The following is a 25,937-nucleotide window of genomic DNA, read 5'->3' as shown; positions in this document are numbered from 1 at the left end:
GCAAGTTCTCATTTGCACTAAGAACTATAAATGGTCCTTGAATAGATTAGTGTAAATAGATTTTCTGAGGAACTTAAGCAAAGGATGTAGCTCTCTTGAGTGTTGGGTACATCCAAGTATATACTTTTAGACCCTTGATATTAATAAGTGGACCATCCAGACTCAAGTTAATCCTATTTGAATATTGACCCTCAACCCTGACATCTATATAGTTGGTATTGTAAAGCATTTATTTAATTGCAGAAATAACAACATGATATATGGATATAAACTGTATATTTTTATAAGTGTTTTTTTCTTGCTACCCCACTTCACTCTTGACCAGATTATTCTCTTCATAATATCTTCAAAGACATGGTAGATCTTGTGACTAATTATATTTTGATCATTACATTGATGTCCAAAACTCAGGGACAAATTGTGATACTCAACTAGTTAAGACATCAAGATATAGCTTATATATTTTTATAAGTTAGAGTTATTGAAGTATTCACATACAATTAATCTCATCTGTTATGTATACAGTTTGATGAGTTTTGATCAGTGTATACAATCATGTAAAAACAACTATAACCAAGATATAAAATACTTGCCTCTCCCTTGCCCTTTTTAACTTAATCACCCTACTCCACATCAATCCCTTGACAAGCACTGATCTGACTTCTTTCACTGCTTCTCCTTTTCTAGATAGTAAAAAACAAAACAAAACAAAAAAAACTGGAATCATGCAGCATGCAGTTTTTGTGTCCAGCCATTTTTATTTAACCTAATGCTTTTGAGATCTACCCATGCTGTTGCAAATATCAGTAGTTTGTCTCTCTTTATTGCTGAGCAGCATTCTATTGTATGGAATCTAGCTTCTATTTTGACAAGTAAATGTATTCCTGGCTTCATGTTTGTTTTTTTTCTATACTTTTATTTATCATTCTCCTTGGTTTTTTCACTGCATTATGTCTCATCTTTCTGTACTATATCTAACTTCGCAAATTACTTTGAATATTCGTGCAAGGAGGGGATGGATGGTTGGATTGGAGAGGGATAACTTGGACCTCATAGTAGAGTTGACCATGTGATAACCATTTGTGACAAAATGAAATGAAACTAAAGGAAATAAATTATTGTCTGACTTTAGACATGTTATTTTACACCTCTGTGCCTCACTTTCTTTCCTCATTTGGCAGAGGAGAGTAATAATTATGTCTACCTGTGTAGAGATTATTTGTTTTTTTCATATCTTTTGTCCCATTCTGCCATTTTGATAGCATCCCCAATTTCAGTTGGTTATATGACCTTCTGTATTGCAGACTGCATTTCACAGCCTCCTATCCTGCTACATTTGTGCATGTCAGTATTTTTTTCTACCCAATTCAATGTGATAAGTGTCATCTGTCAACCTCGTGGGCCCTGGGTCTTCAATTTCATACCATTCCTAGACCACCTGCCCAGGCCTTTACTTAAAAGAGAAATACATTCCAGCCAGTATTAGCCTCTTGTATTTTTCTTCTTTCTGTCCCTCACAGCTGGACCTAATTCTAACTAATGTGACACTTAATTACCATTTTGAGGATTGGGATTATCTACATAAAGCATTTAGAGAAGTGGTTGACACTATGTAAACCCTTAATGTTAGCTGTTGTTACTAATGGAAGGGGAGCATTATTAAATATACTAAGAGATCTTTAATGTGGTGTTCTTTAATGTTCAGATGTACACTATAACCAAAGTAAGGGTGTGGGGGTATTTTTAAAGACTTAGCTTTACATAAGAGAAATAATTTATAGTTTTTATTAGTGTATGTGATGTGACTGAAGTGGGTGGGAGGTGAGTTCATGGATTGACCCATAATAAGCTACTTCAAGCCTTCAAGCATATACCAGCTATATGATCTTGTCAAGGAACATCTCTCAGCCTCACTTTCCTGATCAATAAACAATTCTGATTTTGTAGGTCTTCTATTAGAGATTATATAATATAAACCGTACATCATGTAATATATAGTATATATATTGATATATATGATATATATATATAAATAGACACACACAATAGGCTCTCCATACGTGAAACTCTTAGTGCTATGGATTAATTTACTTGATACTTTGTAAAACAATAGATAGGGCATATTTTGTTAGGTGGTAGTTTAGAACAAAGAGGACAAACTGGGAAGTACTGGAGTTAAAGTCAACCATGGTAATAAAAGTGACTGCTTTTATCTCTCCAAAATTATATATTTTAGGTAAACTTGCTTTGCTACTGAGCGTATATTGGCATGTTGTTATTTTGTTTTAGAGATAGTTTGAAGAAAATAAATAGAATAAAATAAATTTCAGTTTGTCTGCCTTAGTTCTACATTTAGGAACAGCAATGATTTGATGACTTTAATAATTTTATGGAACATGTTCTACAGCATCTGATTAAGCATGTGGTTCTAGGACTTCTCAATTTTAATAATAATTCTTTAAAATTTTGTTTGCTTTTCTAATTTAGTGCCCATAGCATCTCCAAGTCATTGATTATTTAAAAGCAGTGGAAAAATACTGTTTTTTAAATGTCTAAAACAAATTATTTTCTAAAATTCTTTCCAGATACCCTGCATATTATCTAAAATAGGAAACTCTCTGCTATAAGATGCTACAAGAAGAAATACCAATATAATTTTTAAAAAGAAATTTTGGATGAGATTGACATCCTGAAAGAGTTCTTTTCAAATGTATTCGTAAAAACTGTATCTTGATATTTTAAAGGTAGGAACAACCCCATTCCTATATCGTTTTGCAAAAATACTGCCAATACTCAAATATTGATATTTTTTCCTGCTTTTACATTTGTTTTCCTTATGACAATTATTATGTCCCTATGGTAGCACTTTGTTTAAATTTTCACCTCTCCTAGATATTTCTACAAGGATGCCCTTCATAAACAAATTTATTTTATATCCTTCTTTGAGTCCCAGTACACACATAACCCTTAGAGTTTAAACACAACCTAGGTGGGGTGACCAAGTAAATGTTTCCCCCAGGTCAACTTTTAAAAGTCATAAATAAACATTTTCAGAAAATAACTATGCAAATTATTTCCAGGATAAGCACAAAAATGAGTCTCTGAAGAACAGTGATTGTTTGAAAGGAATGGGAATGACATGTGAGGGTGAGCAATTGAAGAATATTTCTGAATATAACCAAAGCTATTTTGGTTGAACATACCTGCTGAATAAAAAACAAAAACTGACCTATATTGTAAAATAAGGGTTTTAGATCTTATTTAAGGAAAAGGAAAAGTACTTCAATACTGGAAAAAAAGGTTTTCATGATACATTTGGAATCCAATTCCTTGGAGCTATTGAGAAATAAGGTAGATATCTCACCGCTAAAGAAGGTTTTAGACTCTTATTCATCCTGGAATCCTAAGTGTAGACATACAGATCCCTAGTGTTCCATTTTGTTCTTGTGGTTCTAAAATCCTCATTAATATTGCTTTCAGACTGAGCTTATTACTCTCTGCTGGGATCCATAGAAATTGTACTGTAGCTGAGCTATTCCTTCCCAAGCATGTGTTTTCATGATCTGAGAGCAAAGTTAGCATTTGGAAGTTGGTGAAGGATACAGAAAACCAGGTTCAGTGTTTTATGTCTGCCTAAGTAAATCTTACCAACTTTGAAATCACGTGTCATTTAAATGGTAACATTTTGCTCTAAGCAACAAAGTTGAATAAGCAACTTATTCAAACCATTAAGTTTTTGGTCTGTGCCCATAAGGCATTATTTTATTAGGAAATGTATTACTTAAGTGATAGAATTTATTCCCACCTTCCTAAAACATGACCTTGCCAACACCTTGAATTTTTGCCCCATGTTACTGATTTAGAACGTGTGGCCTTCAGACTGGGAGAAAGAATACATTTTTGTTGTTTTAAGTCATCCAGTTTGTGGCAGGTTTTTACAGCATCCATCAGAAACTAATACCAACATTTTATATTTTAAAAATATCAAGCAACATCACATTCAATTAATGAAATGAATTGCGTTTACTAAAAGACATTCCACGAACCTTTACTTCCTTTCAGAGAATCTATATGCCAGTTAAAAAGCAAACAAATAAACCAAACAATGGTTTACTCAACCTAAGCGTCCTCATCCCTCTTAATACTTGATTTCCACAAAACCTGTCTTAGACAAGAACCTTTATTCTCAAACTTGTAAATTTTCAGTTATAATGAAATAGATGCCACAGATCTCACAAAGGTAAGGTAATAGCCTAAGTCATTTTATCAAGTTTAGTCCTAGTACTCATTTTGTGAGCCCAGAAATAATTCATAACAATTAAACAATGACCTATTCTGTTCTAGGCACCACCTTCTGTGCTGTGTATATAATATACTATGTAGAGTATTTTGATTGACTTACACGTTGATATTTCTTCTAGAAACCAGTTAGGGGAAAAATAATTTAAATAGTCATTAAGAGTTCACACAGTGTAGGAAAGAAAAATAAGCAAATGATTGTAAAACAATGTGATAAAACCTACCATAGATGTGCATAAAAAATTAAGTCAGAGAAAATACCATTGGATTGGAGGCAGAACTAGAAGAATGACTAAGCCTCCATCTGACCAAGTGTGTCCTGATGGGCATTTTAAGGGAAGGGAGCAACATGAGCAAGGTACAGGGATATGAGAAAGCCAAGGCAGTATGGGGGATTATTTTCAATGACTAGATTTTAGAGTGAGTGGCAGGAGCTTATGGAGGATTAGAAGTTGCAGGATTTTTTTTTTTTATTTGTTTGCTTCACTGAGCTCAGTTACATTTATGATTCCTTCTTTCAATTTTTAAATGTATAAAATAGCTTTGCCTCTCTGGTTACCATTTAACTTCGGTATTACTAGTAGTAGCCATAGTAGGCTAAGATAACCTCTATTGTTAGTAGCAAAGTCATATAAAATTGTTTCAATAAGGAACAGCTATAAGGAGGAGAATATGTATCTTTGTTTGTTTTTAAGAATGTAGGTTTTCGGATGTTAAGCAATTTATGTCAGGCCCATTAGTATGTTATCAGATACAAATCACATTTTAATTAACCCCTGGCTTCTCTTTTTGCATCAGTTCTCCCAAATGATTATAACATCCTTTCCTTCCCCTCCAAACTATCACAACTTGTGAAAAGTAAATATTCACATAAGTTGTCAACCTGATGCTCTTCTTAGTCTGTGTCTTGAATAGTCATACAAATTGCTAGCACCCAAAAAATGAGAGGCCCATCATTACTAAAATGGTCCAATCTCCTTTGACATATTTTAACACGTATCTTCACTCAACTTGTCCTTTGTCCACTAAATAAGGGGATCTGCTTCTATGTTCCTGCCTTTTCCTACTTCTAAAGGTAATTTACTCAGTGCCTGCTCTGGGGCGCGCAGCCTCCTGGGCACTGGTAACCCCACCCTCTGCATTACTTCAGCAATCTCCTTACTTCGCTTCTAGACTCATAAACCTCCACTCTGCTCCATACTCCATCCTGTGGGGTTTTTCTAAAATGCTAATCTGACTATCCTTTGATTTTTCTAATGTGTTCATAACTTCTCATTTTACTCAGAATTAACTTCCTTAGCGTAATTTCCATAGTTCTTCAGACCCTGGCCCCCTATATTTTCCCTACCTCCATTCTTGCATCCTCTTCACAGTGAATATTGTCATCTCCTCTCCTCCATGCTTTCTTTTGCTTCCAGGCCTTTATATATGCCCTGTTATTTCTTTTTCCATTAAAAATCTCTCTTGTACTCCTTTATCCTTTGCCTAATAAACTCTTATTCAGTATTGGAGTCTTGATTTACATTTTACTTTTCTAGAAATAATTTTCAAATTTTCCACTGGTTTAGGGAGATATCCTTGCTATATGTTTTCATAGTACCTGTAATGTCTTAAAAAAATTTTTTTTCCTAGTAGTTCCTCCTTTACTTATTTGCCTTTTCCCCCCATTGCTTTCTGTGAGCTCAGAATTCATGTGTATCCTGTTGTTTCTTGTGGAATATAGTAGAAGATGGCAAAGATACATCCCACACACATACCTTTTCCAAGTGACATTGTCTCTCCTCCCTTTAAGAAGTGAAATCTATTAATCCATTTCTTTGATTCTGGGCTGACTTGTGATTTAATTAATAGGATGATGGAAAAGTTATAAACCTAAGCCTCAAGAGGTATTACATTTTCTGATCTTGACTTGCTGCTCTGAGAATGGGACAAACTGTATAGAGAAGCCTGGGCTAGCCTCCTTAAAGATGAAAAGCCCCTAGAGAGAGAAAGAGAAAGACTTAGCAGCACCTGCTCCACACTTGTGACTGAGAACCCCTAAAAATATCCAACCCCAGTCTAGTGGCTGGGTAAATGCAGCTGCCAGGCAAGACCGTTCAAACGGCTGACCCACCAAGTCCTAAGTACAGTCTTTGTTGTTTAAAATTGTGCTTGTTGTTCAGTATTAGGTAGCTGATATGATTGTTGTATTCACAGTGCCTGTCACGATTTCCTGACACATATAGTATAAAAATTACTTTAATCAACCTTCTCTTTACTTCTGATGAATTTTTATCTTCATTCATGGAATAAAACATCCTGTGAACTTTTACTATACTTTACTGAGACCTATGATTTCCCAAACTTGTGTATTACAGTTTTACTTGTGAAAATGATATAATTTCTCAAAATAACATATATATGGAAAACATAAGTGCTAAAGTGCTAATTATTTGTAAGAAAACTAATTTGATTTATTTGCAAAGGCAAAAAGAAAGAATTTGTTTTTCATAAAATGCTATAAATTAGGTGCCGGCATGGCAGCCATGAAAGATTGGGAAGAAATCACAAAAATTTTGAGGGATTCTCTGTAGAGAATGCTGTGTAAGTAAATTCTCACTCCTCTTTAAATAGGAAATCTTAGAATATGCATTATGGGTGTTGTTAATGTGAGAAGGATGACTCAGAAGCCATGCTGGAATAAAAAAAAGTCTTGTTCTTTCATCAAAAGATTCTCAAATGAATGTAGCTTTATATACTTTAAGAATAAGCAGAATATATGTCATGCCAGCATCAGGCTTCTTTGAATTCTCCTTTTAAAAAATTTCAAATTTTCAAATCATCAATCAAATTATAATCCCAATCATGCCATCTGAGATTTGACTTAATACATATTTATAAAATGAATGTATATAAGTAGAAACAACTGGGGAGAAAAGGTTGAATAGCAATCCAGATTGGGACAAACTGCATAAACAAAGGAATTTTAGCTCAAAATGCACAGGCTTGTCAAATAATGGTAAATAATGTCGAATAGTAGGAACATAGAAGGTGAGCGGAAATATAATAGTGAAGTGTTGCCAGAAAGGTAAGAACAAATACAGTACGAACACATGTGATAACATGGATGAATCTTGAGAACCTTATGTTGAGTGAAGCAACCCAGACATTGAAGGACAGATACTACATGACCTCTCTGATATGAAATAAGTAAACCAAGCTGTCTCAGAGAGCTAGAGACTGGATGACAGGCTTAAAGGAAGTTGAGGGGTAGAGGAAGGTTGTAAGCTGGCACCTACATGGGTAAAATCTATGATAAACTGGAGATAAGTATTTGCACAGAGAAGGGATAAAATGGAGGCATAGGGATAACTTTGGGTGGGGCTTTGTGGGCTTGAGGGGGGCTAAGGATGGGAAAAGGTTCAGATGGCCTAAGAAATTAGGGGGAGGGTGGGGGGAACATTCGAACATAGGAGATTGTTAGGTATGTAGTTGAAATTATAATGTAGAGAAAACCCTTTAGAAGATATAATAAGGAAGTTTACTTGTTTAAGGTGCTTAAGGGGGAGCATCTGACAATGTAAGCTTCTAGGGAGTATGTGAGTGCTCACTTTGTCATAGTGGGTTATATCATTGGGTGGAGACCCATACAGTGAGAGTCAATGTATACCCACATCCCGGGGAAGACTGATGTTCTCAAACAGAGGGAATTGTATCTCTCAAGAGAATTGGGTGTTCCCAATGGTAAGGGCAGTCGAGTATGTCAAGCCCTCAACATTGTTGCAAGTATCTCTGATAGTCCTTCAATAACGAAGACTGATTGCCACTGTGGGCTGTGAGGAGAAGGGGAAAGGAATAGATGGAATCAGTATAACTGTGGGACAATGGAAGTGTTCCACAGGATCATGCAATGATGGATAAAGGACATGTTAAATTACACCAAAAGTGTATAAAAGTCTATAGACTAAAATGTAAATCATAATGTAAAACATAAGATAACTAAAAATTTAGAAATATTGTATAGTCTAAAATATAAACCATAATGTCAACCCAAATGGAATCACATGTGAAAGCTATTGTTTCAATATCTGTACATCAACTGTAGCAAGTAAAATATGAACACGTAAAAGATCATTGCGGGGGAAGGGACAAAGAGTTTGATGTTGAATATGTGGGAGTACCGTATATTGTATATGTGAATTACTGTGATCTAAAACATCTGTGAAGACAAACGTAATAAGTAGGAAAAAAAAAGAAAGGATATAAACACTGAGGAATAAATGGAAGAAATTGCCTGCCACTGTACATACAGGCCAACACCTATAGTAGTCATGAAAGGCAAAACGTCAAAAACAGAGCTTTTCCATTTTTTCATTTTTGGATACCCCAATTTATTTTTACTTTATTTAATTTTTCTAAATTAGTTTGTATTCTATATCTAACCTTTAAACCCATCACTATATTCCATTTTATTATTAATGGAACCTGGCAACATATTAGGCTTCATTTTTAAAGAAGTTTCGGACTACAGAGAGGTTCAACTATGGCAGGGAGGAACATGGGTGTGGGGTGTTATTGATAGGGGGCACATGGTTGGGAGGGAGTTCTCCAGGGCATGTATACAGAGTCCATAAAAATGTTTGGATATTTTCATAGTGGTTTCAGTTGAAAATGACAATTGAGGGAGTACTGAGTTCCTAGCCAGGGGAACTCTATCACATTCCCCAATGGAAGAGCAACAGTCCTCCAAGTGCAATGGCAAAGACCAATGAAGACAGATGGTCCAACAATGAGCCCTTGATACTGACGGCTACGATTATGAGCCTATGTGCCTGAAATATGAACTAAGCCTAGAGCGGCAGGGTGCTTAAGAGTTACCTCCTGAGAGCCTCCGTGTTGCTCAAATGTGGCCACTTTGTGAGCCAAACTCAGCATGTAAATGCATTACCTTCCCCTCAGTGTGGGACATGACTCCCAGGGATGAGCCTCGCTTGCACCAAGGGATTACTACCAAGCACCAGCTGATGACGCAACTAGAAAAAGACCATGAATAAAAGGATCAGCTCAGACCAGCAGAATATCTCAGCCTACATGTAATAGTTGGTATTAAAAACTGCTTTATGACTTTGGATAAAAGGGGGAAATGGAAAGGACAAATGAGTTTATATAGCTATGAGTTTCCAAAAAAGAGTAGGAGGTCATCAGAGGAGTAATGCTTACTCACGCCTCAGCAGGGTACCAGAGACAGCCAAAGTAGATAGAAGCCCAGGTGCTGGTGCTCCTGAGGGCTGCGGAGACCCAGAAGTTCTATCGTCATGGCAGATTGCTCTGGAATTCAGTGCCTTGTCAGTTGGCCCTACTTTGGAGTTTGTATTCCTGGCTGTGATGGAGTTGGACTCAGATATGACCTTTCTACACATGCTTCTTCTGTTACTTTTTCCAGACCTGTGGTTGGTGCTGGGGTTGGTGTATACTCAGGAGACCTGAATCTCTGGACTGTCCATGTAACAGCCAGGGCCTGAGCCTCAGGAGACTTGGTTTATTGGACTTACCCCAGCCAGCTCACAGGGAGGTGAAGAAAGTCAACCACCATACCAGGGAGGCAAGAGTGCCTACAACTGGAAGCAGGAGAATTGCATCCATCATCCATGTGGAATCTAAGGCCCCTCTTGATATAGAGGGGGAGTGGACATAACCATCCCAGGGTCCACAGCCTGGAGAAATAGAGTATGGATTAGAGTGGACTTACTGATATTCTACTATGGAACTATTGTGATTAGTAATGGAAGAAATTGTAGCTGCTGAGGGTAGGGAGAGGGAAGAAGAGATATGATGTGGGGGCATTTTCAGGACTTGGAGTTGTCCTGGGTGGTACTGCAGGGACAGATGCTGGGCATTATATGTCCTGCCATGGCCCACTGGGTGGACAGGAGGAAAGTGTAAACTACAATGTAAACCACTATCCATGTGGTGCAGCAGTGCTCCAAAATGTATTCACCAAATGCAATGAATGTGCCACGATGATGAAAGAGGTTGTTGATGTGGGAGGAGTGGGGTGAGGGGGGTGGGAGGTATACGGGGACCCCATATTTTTTTTATGTAACATTTTTTTTAAAAATGAAGGGGAAAAAAAGAGATATATCAGTGTTCTACTGTGGAGATCTCTCAATGGCAAACTAAGGATTTTAATATGGATTCCAAAGAACAAAGGGGAGCCTTTGCTGATTTTGGAAGAGAGGAGTAAAATGTGCCAACATACATTTTAGGAAGATAATTCTAGCCATATTGTAAAGCAGGAATAGAGGAACCAGAAAAGACCAGTTGGGAGAATTTTGCCATAATCCTAGTAAGAGACAACAAAGTCTTGGGTATAGCTGCAAATAGGTGTTTCCACAGGTTTGACAGAATAACCCATGAGAGCAGGGGAGCATCTTTTTAAAACACCTGGACCAATACCCTCACCCCCAGAAAGGAACTGCCTTCATGACAGGCAGAAGAGGAGAAACAGTATTGGAGAGGAGGATAATCAATACCTTTACTGTGTCTATTTGGAAATTGGATGATAGCAACCATGCAGAATCCAAGACTCACAACAAATTAGAACTGCAAGGGATTTGAGTAATCAACCCCAAGATCATCAATTTACTTTTTGTTAAGAGGTTTTTTTGCAAATACCCATTTGATTACATTTTACAAGTTCCCAATAGGATAGAAATCAGGATCCTAAAGTAATTCAGGCAATGACCAGGGAATTGAATAATGTATCGGTTAAATCCATATCCTTGATAAATTACATAGGAACCAAAAGCTGCACTATATTGCTGGAATAAAAGAAGGGTGATAAAACTGACTCATCTATTCAACAACTGTATATATAGCTTCTTTTCTGCATGTGGTACTGTGCTAGATGATATGGGAGAGAGCATAATGTAGGAAAAAATACCCTATTTTCATCCCTGATACGGAGGGAAAAAAATCAGACAAATTTTTAAATGAGCATTTATGGGTTATTAGCAAGAAGAAGGTTATACAAATTGCATCAAACATGTTTGAATTATCCTGTTATTGATCATTAAAGAGGAAGAATACTTTTTACCTCCTGGCAGGGAATGGAACTATTAGGACTATCAGTACCATTGATAATGGAGGTTTTTAAACACAGTAAAAAAGTTCATTTGTTTGCTAATTTTAAAATTGTTTAACATGGATTTTAGTATCTGAAAGTTTTTTTGACAGTGGTTTTCCTCAGATTTCAAAATAATCTGGAAAGTCAATTGTCTATCTTGTGACAATAGACTGGATACTGTCTCAGACAAATGGAAACATTTGCACATTTGCAGATGCATTTTGTGTAGCATACTTAATGTTTCACATTTCAGTGATTCCCAGTACTTTGTTTTTATAGCATTTAGTGATTTTATTCTTCCTAGCAATTTTATTTATGAACCAAAAACCTATCTTGACAAGGCTAGTCATTTTAGAAACCTCACTGGAAATAGTTCAGCGTTAATTTTGTTTCAAGCGAGCATTTCTAAAAAATGATAAATGCATTGTGATATAATAACCTCATCCTTTCATCTATCATATTGTTAAATCAAATTGCAAGTGTTGCATTAATGTGATAAAATGCTTTCCGCTTACTTTTTCTTTTAGTCATTTAAGAATTGAAATCAAATGATAAAATTGGACCCAAGTAAATAAGATTGTGAAATGTTTAATCTATTTTCCAATAAATTAAAAGCTAAAAGTTTGATCATATATATCTGAAGTCCCAAATTAGGCAGAATATCCTAATGCTATCTTGCACATGGGTCAACTGTGGGAAAACAATTGACCCTCAGATTGAATTTAATTATCTTTAACTTTTTCTAATAGTCTGGATTGTATTGAAAAGCTAGTTATGGTTTTATCCCTGCACCCAACCTCCATCACTAACAAGAAGTATTCTTTATGTTCAGTGCAACTGTCTCCTACCATAGTATATTTTCTGGTATACAAATGAAATGTTATTACTGCTTCACAAACCTGAGCGATCAGATGGTAAAAAAGTACTTGGTAAAAATCTCTCCGGAAACTCTCATCCTTTGTGCTGAGGACATTTTATTCAACACCTGCCCTCCCTACAGAGAAAAGGCTTGGCAGATTTTATTATGTACTCAAACGTCGAATTCTGATAGAATGTTATGATGCTTTGCAAGGTAAAAGAAACATGAGTTAGGTCACATATGTTGATTCCACAGCAGCAACAATAGGAAAAGAAAACTTCCAGTTCTGTGAATTCGTATTAAGACATTAAATATAATCTGCAATGCAGATATAAAATGATGATAACTGACGATAAGTTTTAGTCAGCTTTTTTAGTCAGATTAGCCATGTTCTAGCCATTGTCTTGCACATATTGACCATATAACCTTTGGCAAATTATACAATCTCCCCGAGGTGTTTGTAGAATGGAAATAACTCCCATTTCATAAGGCTGATATGAGGATAAACTGTGATAATGAATATATATAAGGTGTCAAGAATACAACTTTAAGTAGGAAACAAATCTCTTTTCTCTCTCCTTTTTCCCCTGTGAATTTACCATTGTTGTGGAATATTATGCATTATTCCAAACTAGAAAATATTACAAGTATTATTTTGTGTGTTGGGTGGCTTTTGTTTTTTTCTTTTTGTCTCAAGTGTTTCCTGAAATTTGAAAATTGTCTTGTGTACTCTCTCATTAAATGTAGTAAATCAGCATTCACAAACAGCTAGGACCTATCAACAAAGGAAATAACTGGGAGACCCTCTATAAAGAAAGAAGGGGGTTCTATTGAGCAAGAGCAGCATGCACACGGAGCAGACCAAACAGGGATGTCTGGTGTTCAAAGGGTTAAGTTGTAGAAGCACCTTCTGAGGCTGTTCAGGGAGGGGTGGTGAGGAGTGAAGGAGTGCATGGGTTAATAAGCAAACTGTAGGAGTAGGATGTTTATGCAAGGTGAGGGACATTTGGTGACTGTCAGCAGACTGTTGCCAGCCTTTGTTTGCTACTGTTATTTTTCTTCACAAGGGCACTCACTTGTCTTTGTTGCTACCTCAAAGGATCATTAGTATATCAGCTGAGCTCCGTTGGCCTCCTTTTTCCCCTGGATAAAATGGAAACTCAAGCAATTCAAGATGATTAGTAAAGTCATTTACCATTCCATTTTCACAGATCTCATATAGAAAATATTTTCAAATTCTTTAAAGCTGAACAATAACACCATCTTTAATGCTGTTCTGGGAAACAGTGTTATGAAAGAGCAAGCAGAGATTAAAAAAACAAATAATATTTTAAACCTTAAATCTGTAGCGCATTAATCTCCTTGTCTTAGAAATGATGGCACCTGCTTTTTTCCACAATCTAAAAGGTTATAAATGAGGTAACCAATTTCACAATTACTGCTTTGGTTATGGACCTCTGTTCCATGAACTTAAAATCTCACAGCCCTTCAGGTGTGATAGGTAGAAAAGAATGAAAAGAGATACCCCAAACTGCAAATTATCTACTCTGTGTTAAGCAAGATGCTAAGTGTCTTATGTAGTTTCTCTTATTTGATCCTCAGAAAACCTCTCATTTATCACTTTGATTGAATAAAGAGGTATTCCTTGCCTTGTCCTCAAGCATCAATTCTTTCAGAAACTACAAGAGAAGTAAAACGAGCAAGAACTGGAAGAGAAACTGCAGTATTCACGAGGGAAAGGAGTGGGCAAAGTTCCACTCTAAGGCCCAACAGCTGTTATTTTAATGCTTACCTATTAATACTATCGAAGTTTTAGCAAACATTTATAAAGCATACACTATATTCTAAATACTGTTCTAGGAGCTGTGGATTCACACACAGTGCATCCTAATTTTTGTCTTAGAGTTTTGGGATCTAGGTTAATAGATTCTAAGTGTTTGGGTTTTGTGGTTTTTATTTCTTTTGTTTTCATTTAAGCCAGTGAATCATCTCCTTATAAAAGTTTGGGGATCATTCCTATCCTATCTTATGATTTTTTCTTAAATAGTAGAACAATATCTTTAATAGTACTAAAGAACTTTTGAAAGGAAGATACACATGAAAAGTGTCCAGATATTGTTCAAGTGTGAATTGTTAAAATATAAATCAAAAGCATCTGAAGACACTTGGTATTATTGCATGCAATTGAAAAAAAAATTATTTTTCCATATAGACATTCAATAGGAGCACAATTCTAATAATTATCTCTCCTTTGCTGTTTGCCTTACGAGTTTATTTATAGTAAAACAAGCCTTGAATGCTTGGAGCTTTTACTTTGGCATTTTCTTTCATTTTAAAACAAATAACTTTACATTTTTTTGTGGGTCTTCTTTTTGTTTTCTTCATATTCACTTTCATTTTTCATCACTCTTCTTTTCCTCTTGTCCTTTCTGACCAGCTCTAGGCACTGGCTAACTCCAAGTCCTTGAGCAAAGGCATAGAAACAAACAAATAAACCAAAACAGTTGCAACAACACCTCTTCTGCTCATATTATCTCTCTCTTTTAAGTAATTCTTCATGCTAATTTAGTTATTTTCTCTTAAACACTATATAGAATAACACATCCTAAAAAAAAATGGTTTCTGCCACTACTAAACTCCTTGATCAGAGAAATGCACTCTTTATTTTCTTCTTTGCTTTTTATTTGTTTTTTTCACCTAAGTACTTCTGTTCCACAAAATATAAATTGATCGTATTCCTCGTTCATGAAACATTGCCGCCATCCTTCCATGCAAGACAATTTTATTCTTTTCTTTGATTTTCCCCTTCCCTATTTCCAATCCCAGGTTGATCGTATTCCTAGTTCATGAAACATTGCCACCATCCTTCCATGCAAGACAATTTTATTCTTTTCTTTGATTTTCCCCTTCCCTATTTCCAATCCCAGGCCCTCTTTTACATAAGCACCCATGCTGTATTTGCCAACTGTCCCTGCTCATGGATGATAAAATGACTCTCATTTTAATATAAAATGGCTAGCATAAATTGAGTACTTACTATGTGCTAGGGTCTGACCTATGAAGTTGTTATTGTAAAGCTTTATAAACCCTGAGCGGTAAATATAACAATAATAATAACAATTTTTGTTATTATTATAATCATTATCATTTCCCTATCTCACTTTACCATATTTTGGTATAGATATCAAAGTAGTAAATAACTTGGGCAAAGTAAAAAACTAATATATAAATTACAGTGAGCAAACGCAGATAGTTTGGTCCAAAGCCTGTGAATTTAACCAATTGTGTAATCTAAGTACTCACTTCATGTTTTACTGTATGATTGTTCCTAGAATAGAATTATTGGGTGACAAACATACATACCTACTTAAATGAAGTATTAACAGATTGTTTCTAGAAATGGTGCGCTAATTTAACTCCCTCATGTAGTTCATGAATGCTCAGTACCTCCATTTCCAGAACTTACTATTTTCCTGCTTTGAACTTTTTTAGAAAACTGATGTGTGTAAAATGTAAAATGATAGTTTTAATTTGCATTTATCTAAAGTCTAGTGTGTCTGAGTTTCTGTTCGAAATACATATTCATCACTTTGACTTTCCCTTCTGTGAATTTTCTATTAATATATTTAAATAAGTAAATAGATATAAAATACTAGAGAACTTAGTGATAAATATTAAGGTTTTTGTCTCTGTTATTATTATTGTTGCTATATTTATAATTTCTTCCACTTGATTTAGTGTGTTTTCCAGATAATTTGGAAAAGTCACCAACCCCTTCTTTTTAGATATTCCAATTATATTCTCATTGTCATTCACCCATCCTTTTATTGTCTTCTATTATTCCCTTTGTTAAGGAATCTAATTTTAATGTTTTCCATATTAAGTTTTTTAGTATTTATGACATATAATCATATTTAAGAAGGCCTTTCTATTTCATAGTTCCAAAAATCTTTGTTATTATTTAAAGTAGGTTTTTCTTTCATATTTTTTATATTTCATCCATTGGAAGTTATTTTTTTATATGTGATATGAGATAGAGATTATTGTTTTCCATGAATGAGGCAATTGTTCCAGCATCATTTTCCCCATGTATAGACTATTTCTAGACCATCCATTATTTTACTCTATTCTATTTTACAGTAATTGCTAGAGTACAATGTTATCTAAGTTACTATGGCTTTTTTCTTAAGTGTTTCCTTTTTTTCTTTTTTTTTTATTTTAAAGATTTAGTTATTTTTTCTCTCCTCTTCCCTCCCACCTCAGTTGTCTGTTCTCTGTGTCTATTCGCTGCGTGTTCTTCTTTGTCCGCTTTTGTTGTTGTCAGCGGCACGGGAATCCGTGTTTTCTTTTTGATGCATCATCTTGATATGTCAGCTCTCTGTGTGTGTGGCGCCATTCCTGGGCAGGCTGCACTTTCTTTCGCGCTGGGCGGCTCTCCTTATGGGGCGCACGCCTTGCGCGTGGGGCTCCCCTACGTGGGGGACACCCCTGTGTGGCACAGCACTCCTTGCGCGCATCAGCACTGTGCATGGGCCAGCTCCACACGGGTCAAGGAGGCCCAGGGTTTGAACCGTGGACATCCCATGTGGTAGATGGATGCCCTAACCACTGGGCCAAGTCTGCTTCCTTACTATGGCTTTTGATATGCTTCAGTATCTGACAGGGATCAGTCCCCTGTTCTTACCCTTCGATATCAAAACAATTTTAACTATTCAAGGTCTTTAAACACTTTTTAGGAAAGCAGATGTAGCTCAAGTGTTTGATCACCTTCTTCCCATGTATGAGGTCCCAGGTTTGCTCCCTGGTACCTCCTAAAATCAAAACAAACATGAAAAAACCAACTCTAACTGGGGAGCGGATATAGCTCAGTGGTTGAATGTCTGCTTCCCATGTATAAGACAAGGTCCTGAGTTCAGTCTACGGTACCTCCTAAATAAAATGTTTTTTAATTGATAATATTTGTGAGGTTCCTTTTTAAAAGAACACTTAGGTTTAGATTATAATTGCATTGAATTTGTAGAAAAATCAGGGAGATTATAGATCTTTACAATTTTATGCTATCTCACCTTTGGACACTGAATTTCTCTAAAATTTTCAAATGATTCTTTATGTTTTTGTGTTTTGTTTTGTTTTTGAGGTACTGGGTCCCTGGGACTGAACCCAGGACTTCTTATGTGGGAAGCTGGCACTCAACCACGGAGCTACACTGACTCCCCCAAGTTGGGCGTTTGTTTGTTTTGATTTTTAGATGATATCAGGTATTGAACCTGGGACCTCATACATGGAAAGCAGGTACGCAATCACCTGAGCTACATCTGTTCCTCTTAATAGAGTTTTAAACTTCCACGAGTGCTATGGATCTTCTTTATTAGGTTAATGTCTTTAAAAACGTAAATTGTAGTTTCTTTTGCTATTATAAATGATATCTTACATTTTCTGGTTGTTGTTTGTATGAAGAATGATATTAAAGTAATCTTTTCTATTCCACTCTAATGGTTAGCTGATTATCTTCAGTTATTTCTATAAATGATCATATTCATTTTAAAATATTACAATTTTATATCTTACTCCCCAACCCATATTGATGCATTTCTTTTTCTTGAGTTATTGAATTATTTAGGATCCAGTCCTTAGCTAAAGAGTAGTGATGATAGAGGGAAATACTTATGTTGTTCATCCATTGAGTGTGTTAATTACTTATGTTTTCAGTTATAATCTTTATCCGCTTATGGAAGTTCTAACTCAGCTTTTTAATTGTCTTTTTAAATCTTGACTATATTTTAACTTCAACATACCTTTTTATCTGCATAAATGTAATGATCACATGATTTATGTCATTTGATTCATTAATGTAAATATTTTCATTTATAGATAATCTAAGTTCAGATCATCTTTGCATTTCAGGGATAAAATTTTAAAAATACACTGTTGGTTCATTTCATGTAGAATTTTTACATCTCTGTTCACAAATGAAATTGGCCTATAATTTCTTTATTTCTGTACTTTTATTATTTGGTTTTGATCACTGTTATATAGTATTCTCATTTTTTAAAAAGCAGATGAATTATTCTGTCTTCTGGAATAATTTCAGTAAATATATGAAGAATTTGTTGAACTTGATCAGCAAAAGCTTCTGATCGGAAAAAAATTCCATTTTATCTATGTTTTCACATTAACTTGAGCTGGTATAATTTGAGCAGACTAAATAAGGAGAATGAATAGTAGATGGAAAGGGGCTCATAGAGGAAAGAGAGGTACAGACCATGTGGGCTTTTTTATTATTTTAGGAACTTTGACTTTTTTCCTCTTAGCCTATGTTTCTTTTACCAATATATAATATCCATCTTTGTGCTTTAGATTTTTTTGTTTTGTTTTGTTTTTTGCCTTAAATTTCCCATTGCCTGAAATAAAATCTGTACCCTAAATTTCATTTGATTCAAATACTTTCTGGTATATTTCTAAAAATAGCTCCCTCATTTTCAAATATTCTTTATCTTTTTTTAACTAAATGTGTATTTTATAGGCAAAACATTATTAAACTTTTCAAAGTTAATTGGAAAGTCTATATCTTCGAATTATTGAATTTAGTCTATTAAATTTATTCTAACTGCTATCATATGTGAATTTATTTATGACATTATACTTACTATTTTCTATTTTATAATACTATCTTTTTAAAAAATAATTTTCCTTTCAGATATATATCCTACATTATCAAATTTAATTTCTTGGCTTGGACTAAAACCTATTCTTATTAAATTATCGGTCATTATCTAAACCTCATTAATAATAAAATATTTTAGTCATCTGTATGTGTAATTGCTGAAAAGTGTGGGCTTTGCAGACAGACTTCTAAATTTGAATTCTGGCTATATCACTACTAACCCTGTGATTTTCAGCAAATTAATCAGCCTCTCTGCCACAGTATCCTCATTTGTAAACAAGGAATAATAATAAAATATTATTAGATTTTAGTGAGGATTAAATGACTTAATAGTTTCAATACATTTTGTAAAGGGCTTTGTATGCAGTAAGAAAAACAAGTATGAGTTATTATTATCCTCTTCCAACCGAAGTAATGTTACCGGATGGCTCTGGTTTCTGGGCCTCTAGGTTCTTGGCTTATGTTGCATAAAATAATTTAAGGACATGTCATAAGGTAGGCAAGGGAGTAAAGAGTTTATTAAGAAGAAAACAAGCAAAGTACACAATTCATTCTGACGCATGGACCACGGGCGTACTGCAGGGTGAGTTGTGCACCTGGGTCCCCAGGTTAGGGCTTCTTAAAATCTATTTGCTGTTCTGATTGGTTCCCCACTTGTCATTTCTCAGGAGGGCAATGGTGAGGCCTTTTGAGGATATCTGAAGCTTTCCCTTGACCTGAATCCGGGGGCTTTCCCCGAAGGGGATTCTCATTCCAAATGAGATTTTTATTGCAAATTAGATTCTCTTCCAGGGTATCCCGGGATCACCCAGGAGGTTTCCAGGCAGGGTCTCATGGGCATGTGGCCTGCTGGCATGTTGTCTGCCAGATCTTTAACTGTGATCAAGTCTTCCTTTTCTCTATACTGCTCTGCTTCAGTAAGGCTATTAATGCACTCTCATTTTCTTGTCTAATTCTTCTTTCTCAAAGTATCGCTTTCCCCACCCCACATAGACATACAATGTTGGTACAATTTTGAAATTTTAATTCTGGATTTTTAGGGATATGCTTTATTGTTTTCCTTTGTTCCTTTAGACTATAGTAAATTTACTTTAAGTCTTTTGGTTGCCTTACTTCTCTTATCTCATAGCTACCTCTTGATTTATTACTCTTGATACTGGCAATATATTCTAAGAATTTTTACAAAAAGCAACTTTTTTGTGCGTGCTTTCTGTGAACTTCTACATCCTACTGCATCTATCTTTTGATCTCAAACGTAATTGTTTTAGTTAACCTGAAAACAAAATTCCTGGGTTAAAGTTATTTGCCTTCAACACTAAAAATTTATTTTATTATCTTTTTGCATCTACCACTATTGTTCAAATGGATGATCCCTACCTCTTCCTTTTTTGTAGGTAATCTGCTCTTATTTCTGGAAGCTATTAGAATTTAAATTTTGAAGTGATATTTAAATTTTAATCATAATACTTAAGTATGGATTTTTAAAAAATTCTCTTTTATTTGATACTACATGAACTATATCAATCACATTTTATACCTTTCTTCAATTCTGGGAAATTCTCAGGTCTTAGTTCTTTATTTCCTTACCTTTATTGCTCATTCTGGGATTCGTAAAAGACAGTTATTTACATTTGTATTTCTCTCCTCTATATATCTCTTTTTGCTAGCCAGGGGATATTTGACAATGACTAAAGACGTTTGGTTACCAAAACTTGGGAATGCTCCAGGCATAGACTGGATAGAGGCAAGGGATATTGCTTAACATCCTACTATACACACAACAGTCCCTCAAAACAAATACTTATCTAGCTCAAAATGATCACAGAGCAAAAGCTGAAAAACCCTGATGTACTTTAACTTTTCACTTATTTTTTCCATCTTTTCATTCCATCCTGTAAAGAATTTGCAATTAAATCTTCTAACTTAATCACCTTTTCTTCAACTATATACATCTGCTCATTGATATATCTGTTGAAATCTTTATTTCATCTATTTTTTTTTATCCAGTTTTCTTTCTTTTCTCTCTCTGAAGACATTTATTATGTCTTTAAAATGTTTCCTTCTGCCTTAATCCTCTAGTGTACAGTTTTCTTTCTTTTTTCCCTAAAGCACTCACACCCCTCAGGTACTTCATAGTTTTTCTCTGTGATACCATCTTTTATATCTGTAAGAATGCCAGATGACTAGCTTAAGAGTATCTCAATGGGGAAAGCTGAGAGGGAGAAAGTCCTGGACCCTAGTTTTCATTCCTCCAAGTTGATGCTTGGGGATACTCTAATTTTCCTTTCTTGGAGCAATCCTTTGAGCCCCACCCCACTCCAAGGCAAGTGCATCTTAAACCTCAGCATCTTACGATATCTCACTGTAGGCATTCTTCCAATCTATTGGTCAGCCAGTCTTTATAATAATTGCTTGCTCATGGATTCAGGGGGAGAAATAAGGCACATACAAGGAGAAAACAGAGCTTAGACAGCCCTGTGACAGTAATATGGTGAATAATGATCCATAGAGCAGGCAAAGAAAAATATCACAACTAGAAAGCCCTCTTTCAGTTCAATTCATCCTATCCATCTTGCTCTGATCCTCTCCTTCTTTGGTTTGCAATTTGGCATCTTATCTGTTACCTTAAGCATTATAGAAGTAATCATTTTCTTCAGCATAGAAGGAACTGGATAGAAGATAACAATTACTTTCAAAAATTGCAACAGAGAGATCTACTGGCTTGAAATTTAGAGATGAACCAGCATTTAAATCTGATACCTTGTTCAACCTGCAGAGCTAATGGAAGAAAGATAAATGGTCAGCAAAGTCACACAACATTAAAAAAAATGTTAATCAGTTATCAAGTCCTGTCACTTCTACCCTTTAACACACATCTCCAATCCATTCACATAATTTTTTCCATTAACAGTAGCCTAATTATGTGGCTATCAGATTTTACATAGAATATGACAGTCTTGTAACTCATGTTTTTCCTTGTCTTGCTCTCCCCTTTTCCTTCCCATTTGATTTCTGTACCGTCACCAGTGTGTCTTTTTAATATGCAAGTTTAATCATATCACTCTCTTTTGTAAAACCTTTTAATAGCTTTCCCTTGTCTTAAAGCACAAATTCATTATATGAGCTTATGATGCCACTTGTTATAGACCATCTGTTTTTCTCCTCTCCTACCTATTTTTAACCCCTTCACCTGGAATTGATAGGCTTCCTCAATGTGTCTCTCTCTTTTTCACTTGCCTCTAGAGTTTCATATTTATGTTGTTGTTTTTTTTCCCTTGAACACATTGCTACCCACTCACCTCACCTGGCAATTTCTTACTCATCCTTAGGGTCTTCATTTAAATGCTGCAAATATCCCATGACAAATATATTTCCCCCCTTATAAGATTCATCACAATGTCTAGTTTTCCATTTCCATTTATCTTTCTCTGATTCCTTTAGAGTATAAGATCTATGAAGTCAGGGACTTTCTCTCTCCTTCTAACCCCAGCTCCTAGCAACCCACCACAGTGGCTATCACATGATGGCTAGTTTATATAATTTGGCCATGTACATGTGTTGAATGGAAGAATGAGTGAAAAAAATGAAACACCCACTGCAGAAGAATGCTACCTTCCTATAAATATGCAGCATTTGCCTTCCTTATTTGTCTTCATAAGAATGTGCTTCAGTCAATAAATAAGAAAAATCATCCCAAACTATTTTTTCATAAAACCTAGACAGTAATTATTCAGTTCTTATCAATAGTGCATCATACTAGCTTTTCTAGTCACAGTTTAGTCCTTCTTTCAAATACAGCACTTACATGGTTTACTCAACTGGATCTTGTCTTTTATATAGATGACACTGCAGCTCATAAATGTGGTGAGGATCTCTAGAGGCTCATCCAAAAGTAGTTCCCTTCTAAACCCCTGTCACAACACAGAGATAATTATTTGTATGATTTATGTGCTTGCGAAGTAACTTTGTTCAAGATAACCTTTTCTAACAGCCTTTATTATGTAACTGTCACAGTACCTTGAGATTTGGGGTCTTTCTCTGCCTCCACAGATTCTCCTTTGGTTCATTTACAGGTCTGAGAATTGATCTGATTTTTTATATATAGGTCAAAGTCTTGCCTTTGTTTTCCCCTTGGTTCTGGATAGTTTTGTGGGTAACCTTCATCAATTGTTTGGGGATTTTGAAAGGTATTCTGCCTATATATTTTTTTGTTTTAAAATGCCTGGGCTATTTGATTCCTGGACTATAATTTAGACTTCTACTGAATTGGCAGTAGCAGAAAAAAATTCATTAAAAAGTCTTTTCACTTTGAGTTGAGGAAAATTTTATATAGAAATAACTACTTATTTGAACAAATGATTTAAAAAATACTGGATTTATGTGTATTATTCAAAGATTAATGCAAATTCATTGTGCTATCTTGAGTAAGAACTATTTAAAGTAATATAGCAATTTATGCTGCTCAAAGGAGAAACCTTTGCTTTTATGGCCATTTTCTACCACATAAAAGAAAATATCCCTAACAAATATTGTTTGTAATACACTGCAATTTAAAGGAATAGTTGGAACAATAACAAGCCATTTGTAGTTTAGTTTCATGTGTATTGTTACTCTACTTTGCAGCCAAAGCATAAAAACACATTGTAAAATGCTATTAAAAATAACCTCCCCTTTATGTTTTACATCACTCATGTTGAGATTTTTAAAACTATCTCTACTTTATCATTAGTTCTGATTTTACTTCCTTCTAATTCCAGGTGAAGCTATGTTAATGTATTGAGTATAACATTATTTATAAAAACAACATTATATCAAGACCATACTTCTTCATGCCCTGCCCCATAATTTAACTAATTTAATGGATTTCTCTTAAGGAAACTTGCAAACATTAGAGATGTTATCAATGAAAAGTAATTTAAATTAAATATATAGTTTTTTTCCCTCTTGTAGCATTAGTTTCATAACAAATTTTGCCCTGAATATCAAGGGATTGTAAGGTTTTCCCACTACATTCAAAGACAAGACACGGAAATGTATTCAGGTACATATTATAGAAAATGATTTGGTATTCTAAACTGTTATAGTTTAAGATAATTGTACTTAACATTAGATAACTGTTCTTAATGGTAGATTATGCATGTTTCAGGTTTTTTTTATTTAGATAAATTTTTAAAATTTAGATAAATAATTGTTCTGTTCACTAAGGGGATATAGTCTCAAATCATAAGAGCTAACAGTCACTGAGTGCCAAGGATGTGCCAGAAGCTTTTTCTGAACATGGTTTCTAAACCATACATTATTATTCCAATAATAGCTGTGTATTAGTCTTACAAAGGAAGAGACTGAAGATTTGGTGAGGTTAATGACCACATCAGGTTCACACAGCTAATAAGTAGATTTTGTGTGGTAGGGACAACACAAATAATTTTTAGAATGATTCAGCTTCTTCCATCAAGTTGTCAGCTGCTTAATTGTGGACAGTAATCAAGGCTTTATTGGCAATGGAACAATATTGTCCCCCATCAGACAATAAAACAAAGGAGACTGATCTTCATTACTATCCTGAACTGGTTATTTTAAGAAACACATTTAATATTATTAAAGATAAATAAACTCAAAGTAGATATTTTTTCAAATAATTTCAAACATTAATTCTTACTGATCCAAATAATTTTATTGGTCATCACTAAGCTTTCCTATGTTTTAGAAGAGCTATAACATTGCTTAGTTCCTAAATCAAAAGAAAGAGAAAATAAATTTCACATTACAATTTAGAGGTAATTGTGATGTTCAATTATTTTATTGCTGATTCCTAATAAATTATATCCCAATTTATCATCTTTCTGTCAATGTTTGTTAAATTTATCATGAGTCCCTGTATAAATGTGCATTTAAGACTAGTTGCTTCTACTTCTTTTTGGAAATAAGGATAGCTAAAATTGTGTTTTTTTATTTCATTAAAAAAAAATAACCTGATTATTTAAATTCCTTAAGAAAGAAATTTGGAAGGAAAAAAAAACATGTTTTGTTGATGTATAATAGCCAAAAGTTCAAAGTCATTTGTAAGTGAAATTTATTTCAACCTCAATGCCCTACACATTAAGAAAATTATCTTTATTTAGTAAATGATGCACACACAAAAAAACAATTCACTGCTAAGGAAACTAGTTCTAATATAAATCTAAGTAGAGTGTTTAATTTTGAATGCATACACATTTGCCTGACAGTTATTTGCCTGGCTGGAAAGGTTTTTTCCCCCCAATTTGAGTAAAGTAAATACTGTCAATGCTGTTATAGTATCAAGTTGAACTCTGGCAATCTTGGGTTTAATAGTCACAGTTCAACTATTCATGTGAGACCACAAGTCTCAGAGCATGTTATTATTTGCAATTGTTCTGAGACTCACCTTTCCATCTAGTACACAAAGAGTGGTAGACACAAGTCAGCCATTTAACTGAGTCTTTGTGGTTTTCCATTTGTCCTTGGGTGTGAGATATACAAAAATCTTCTATTTCTTATGAAAATGGTATGTTCTAGCAAATTTTAAAGACTACTGTTATTTGGGAAAGTTAAGAGAAATTCAGATGTTCCTACATAATTGGCAACACTTGTAAATTTAGGAATCTGTGAAAATTGGGGGACATTGTCCTTCTGGAGAATGAAAGGCTTTATTTTTTATAGGATCATGAGATTATGTGATAACTCTGATGGGAGTCCTGATTCCACAACTCACTAGTTATGAATGATTCTAGACAAGTCACTTAAACTTTTCTCAGTCCAATTCCTTGATCAATAGTAAAAACAATAGCATTACCTATTATGTGTTTTGTAAAATTTAATTTGTAATATTTTATACTTTTTTTTCTAAATTATTTTCTAAAGATCTTAAAGTCCTTTATACCGAGTGAGAGAAAAGGTCAGTTTCAAGTAACCCCAGAAGGTAAAATTTAAACTGCTTGATTGTATTTTTGTTTAAATTTGCATTAATAACGTATTAATATTTTTATTTT

General features: G+C 34.6%; 1 long non-coding RNA gene and 1 pseudogene across 1 annotated transcript in view; both read left to right on the top strand.

Moving 5' to 3' along the window:
* The window catches only part of LOC131279446 (uncharacterized), a 1,072,160-nt gene that overhangs the window by 384,022 nt on the left and 662,201 nt on the right, over window positions 1-25,937 (top strand). The gene's annotated exons all lie outside the window — the stretch shown is intronic.
* LOC101447038 (four and a half LIM domains protein 1 pseudogene) overlaps window positions 7,305-25,937 on the top strand; it is a 69,467-nt pseudogene continuing 50,834 nt past the window's right edge.

The sequence above is a fragment of the Dasypus novemcinctus genome, chromosome 8 (assembly GCF_030445035.2).
Source record: "Dasypus novemcinctus isolate mDasNov1 chromosome 8, mDasNov1.1.hap2, whole genome shotgun sequence".
In the NCBI taxonomy this organism is placed as follows: domain Eukaryota; kingdom Metazoa; phylum Chordata; class Mammalia; order Cingulata; family Dasypodidae; genus Dasypus; species Dasypus novemcinctus.
Note: the sequence above shows the minus strand (reverse complement) of the source record. Positions and strands in the feature narration are given on the sequence as shown.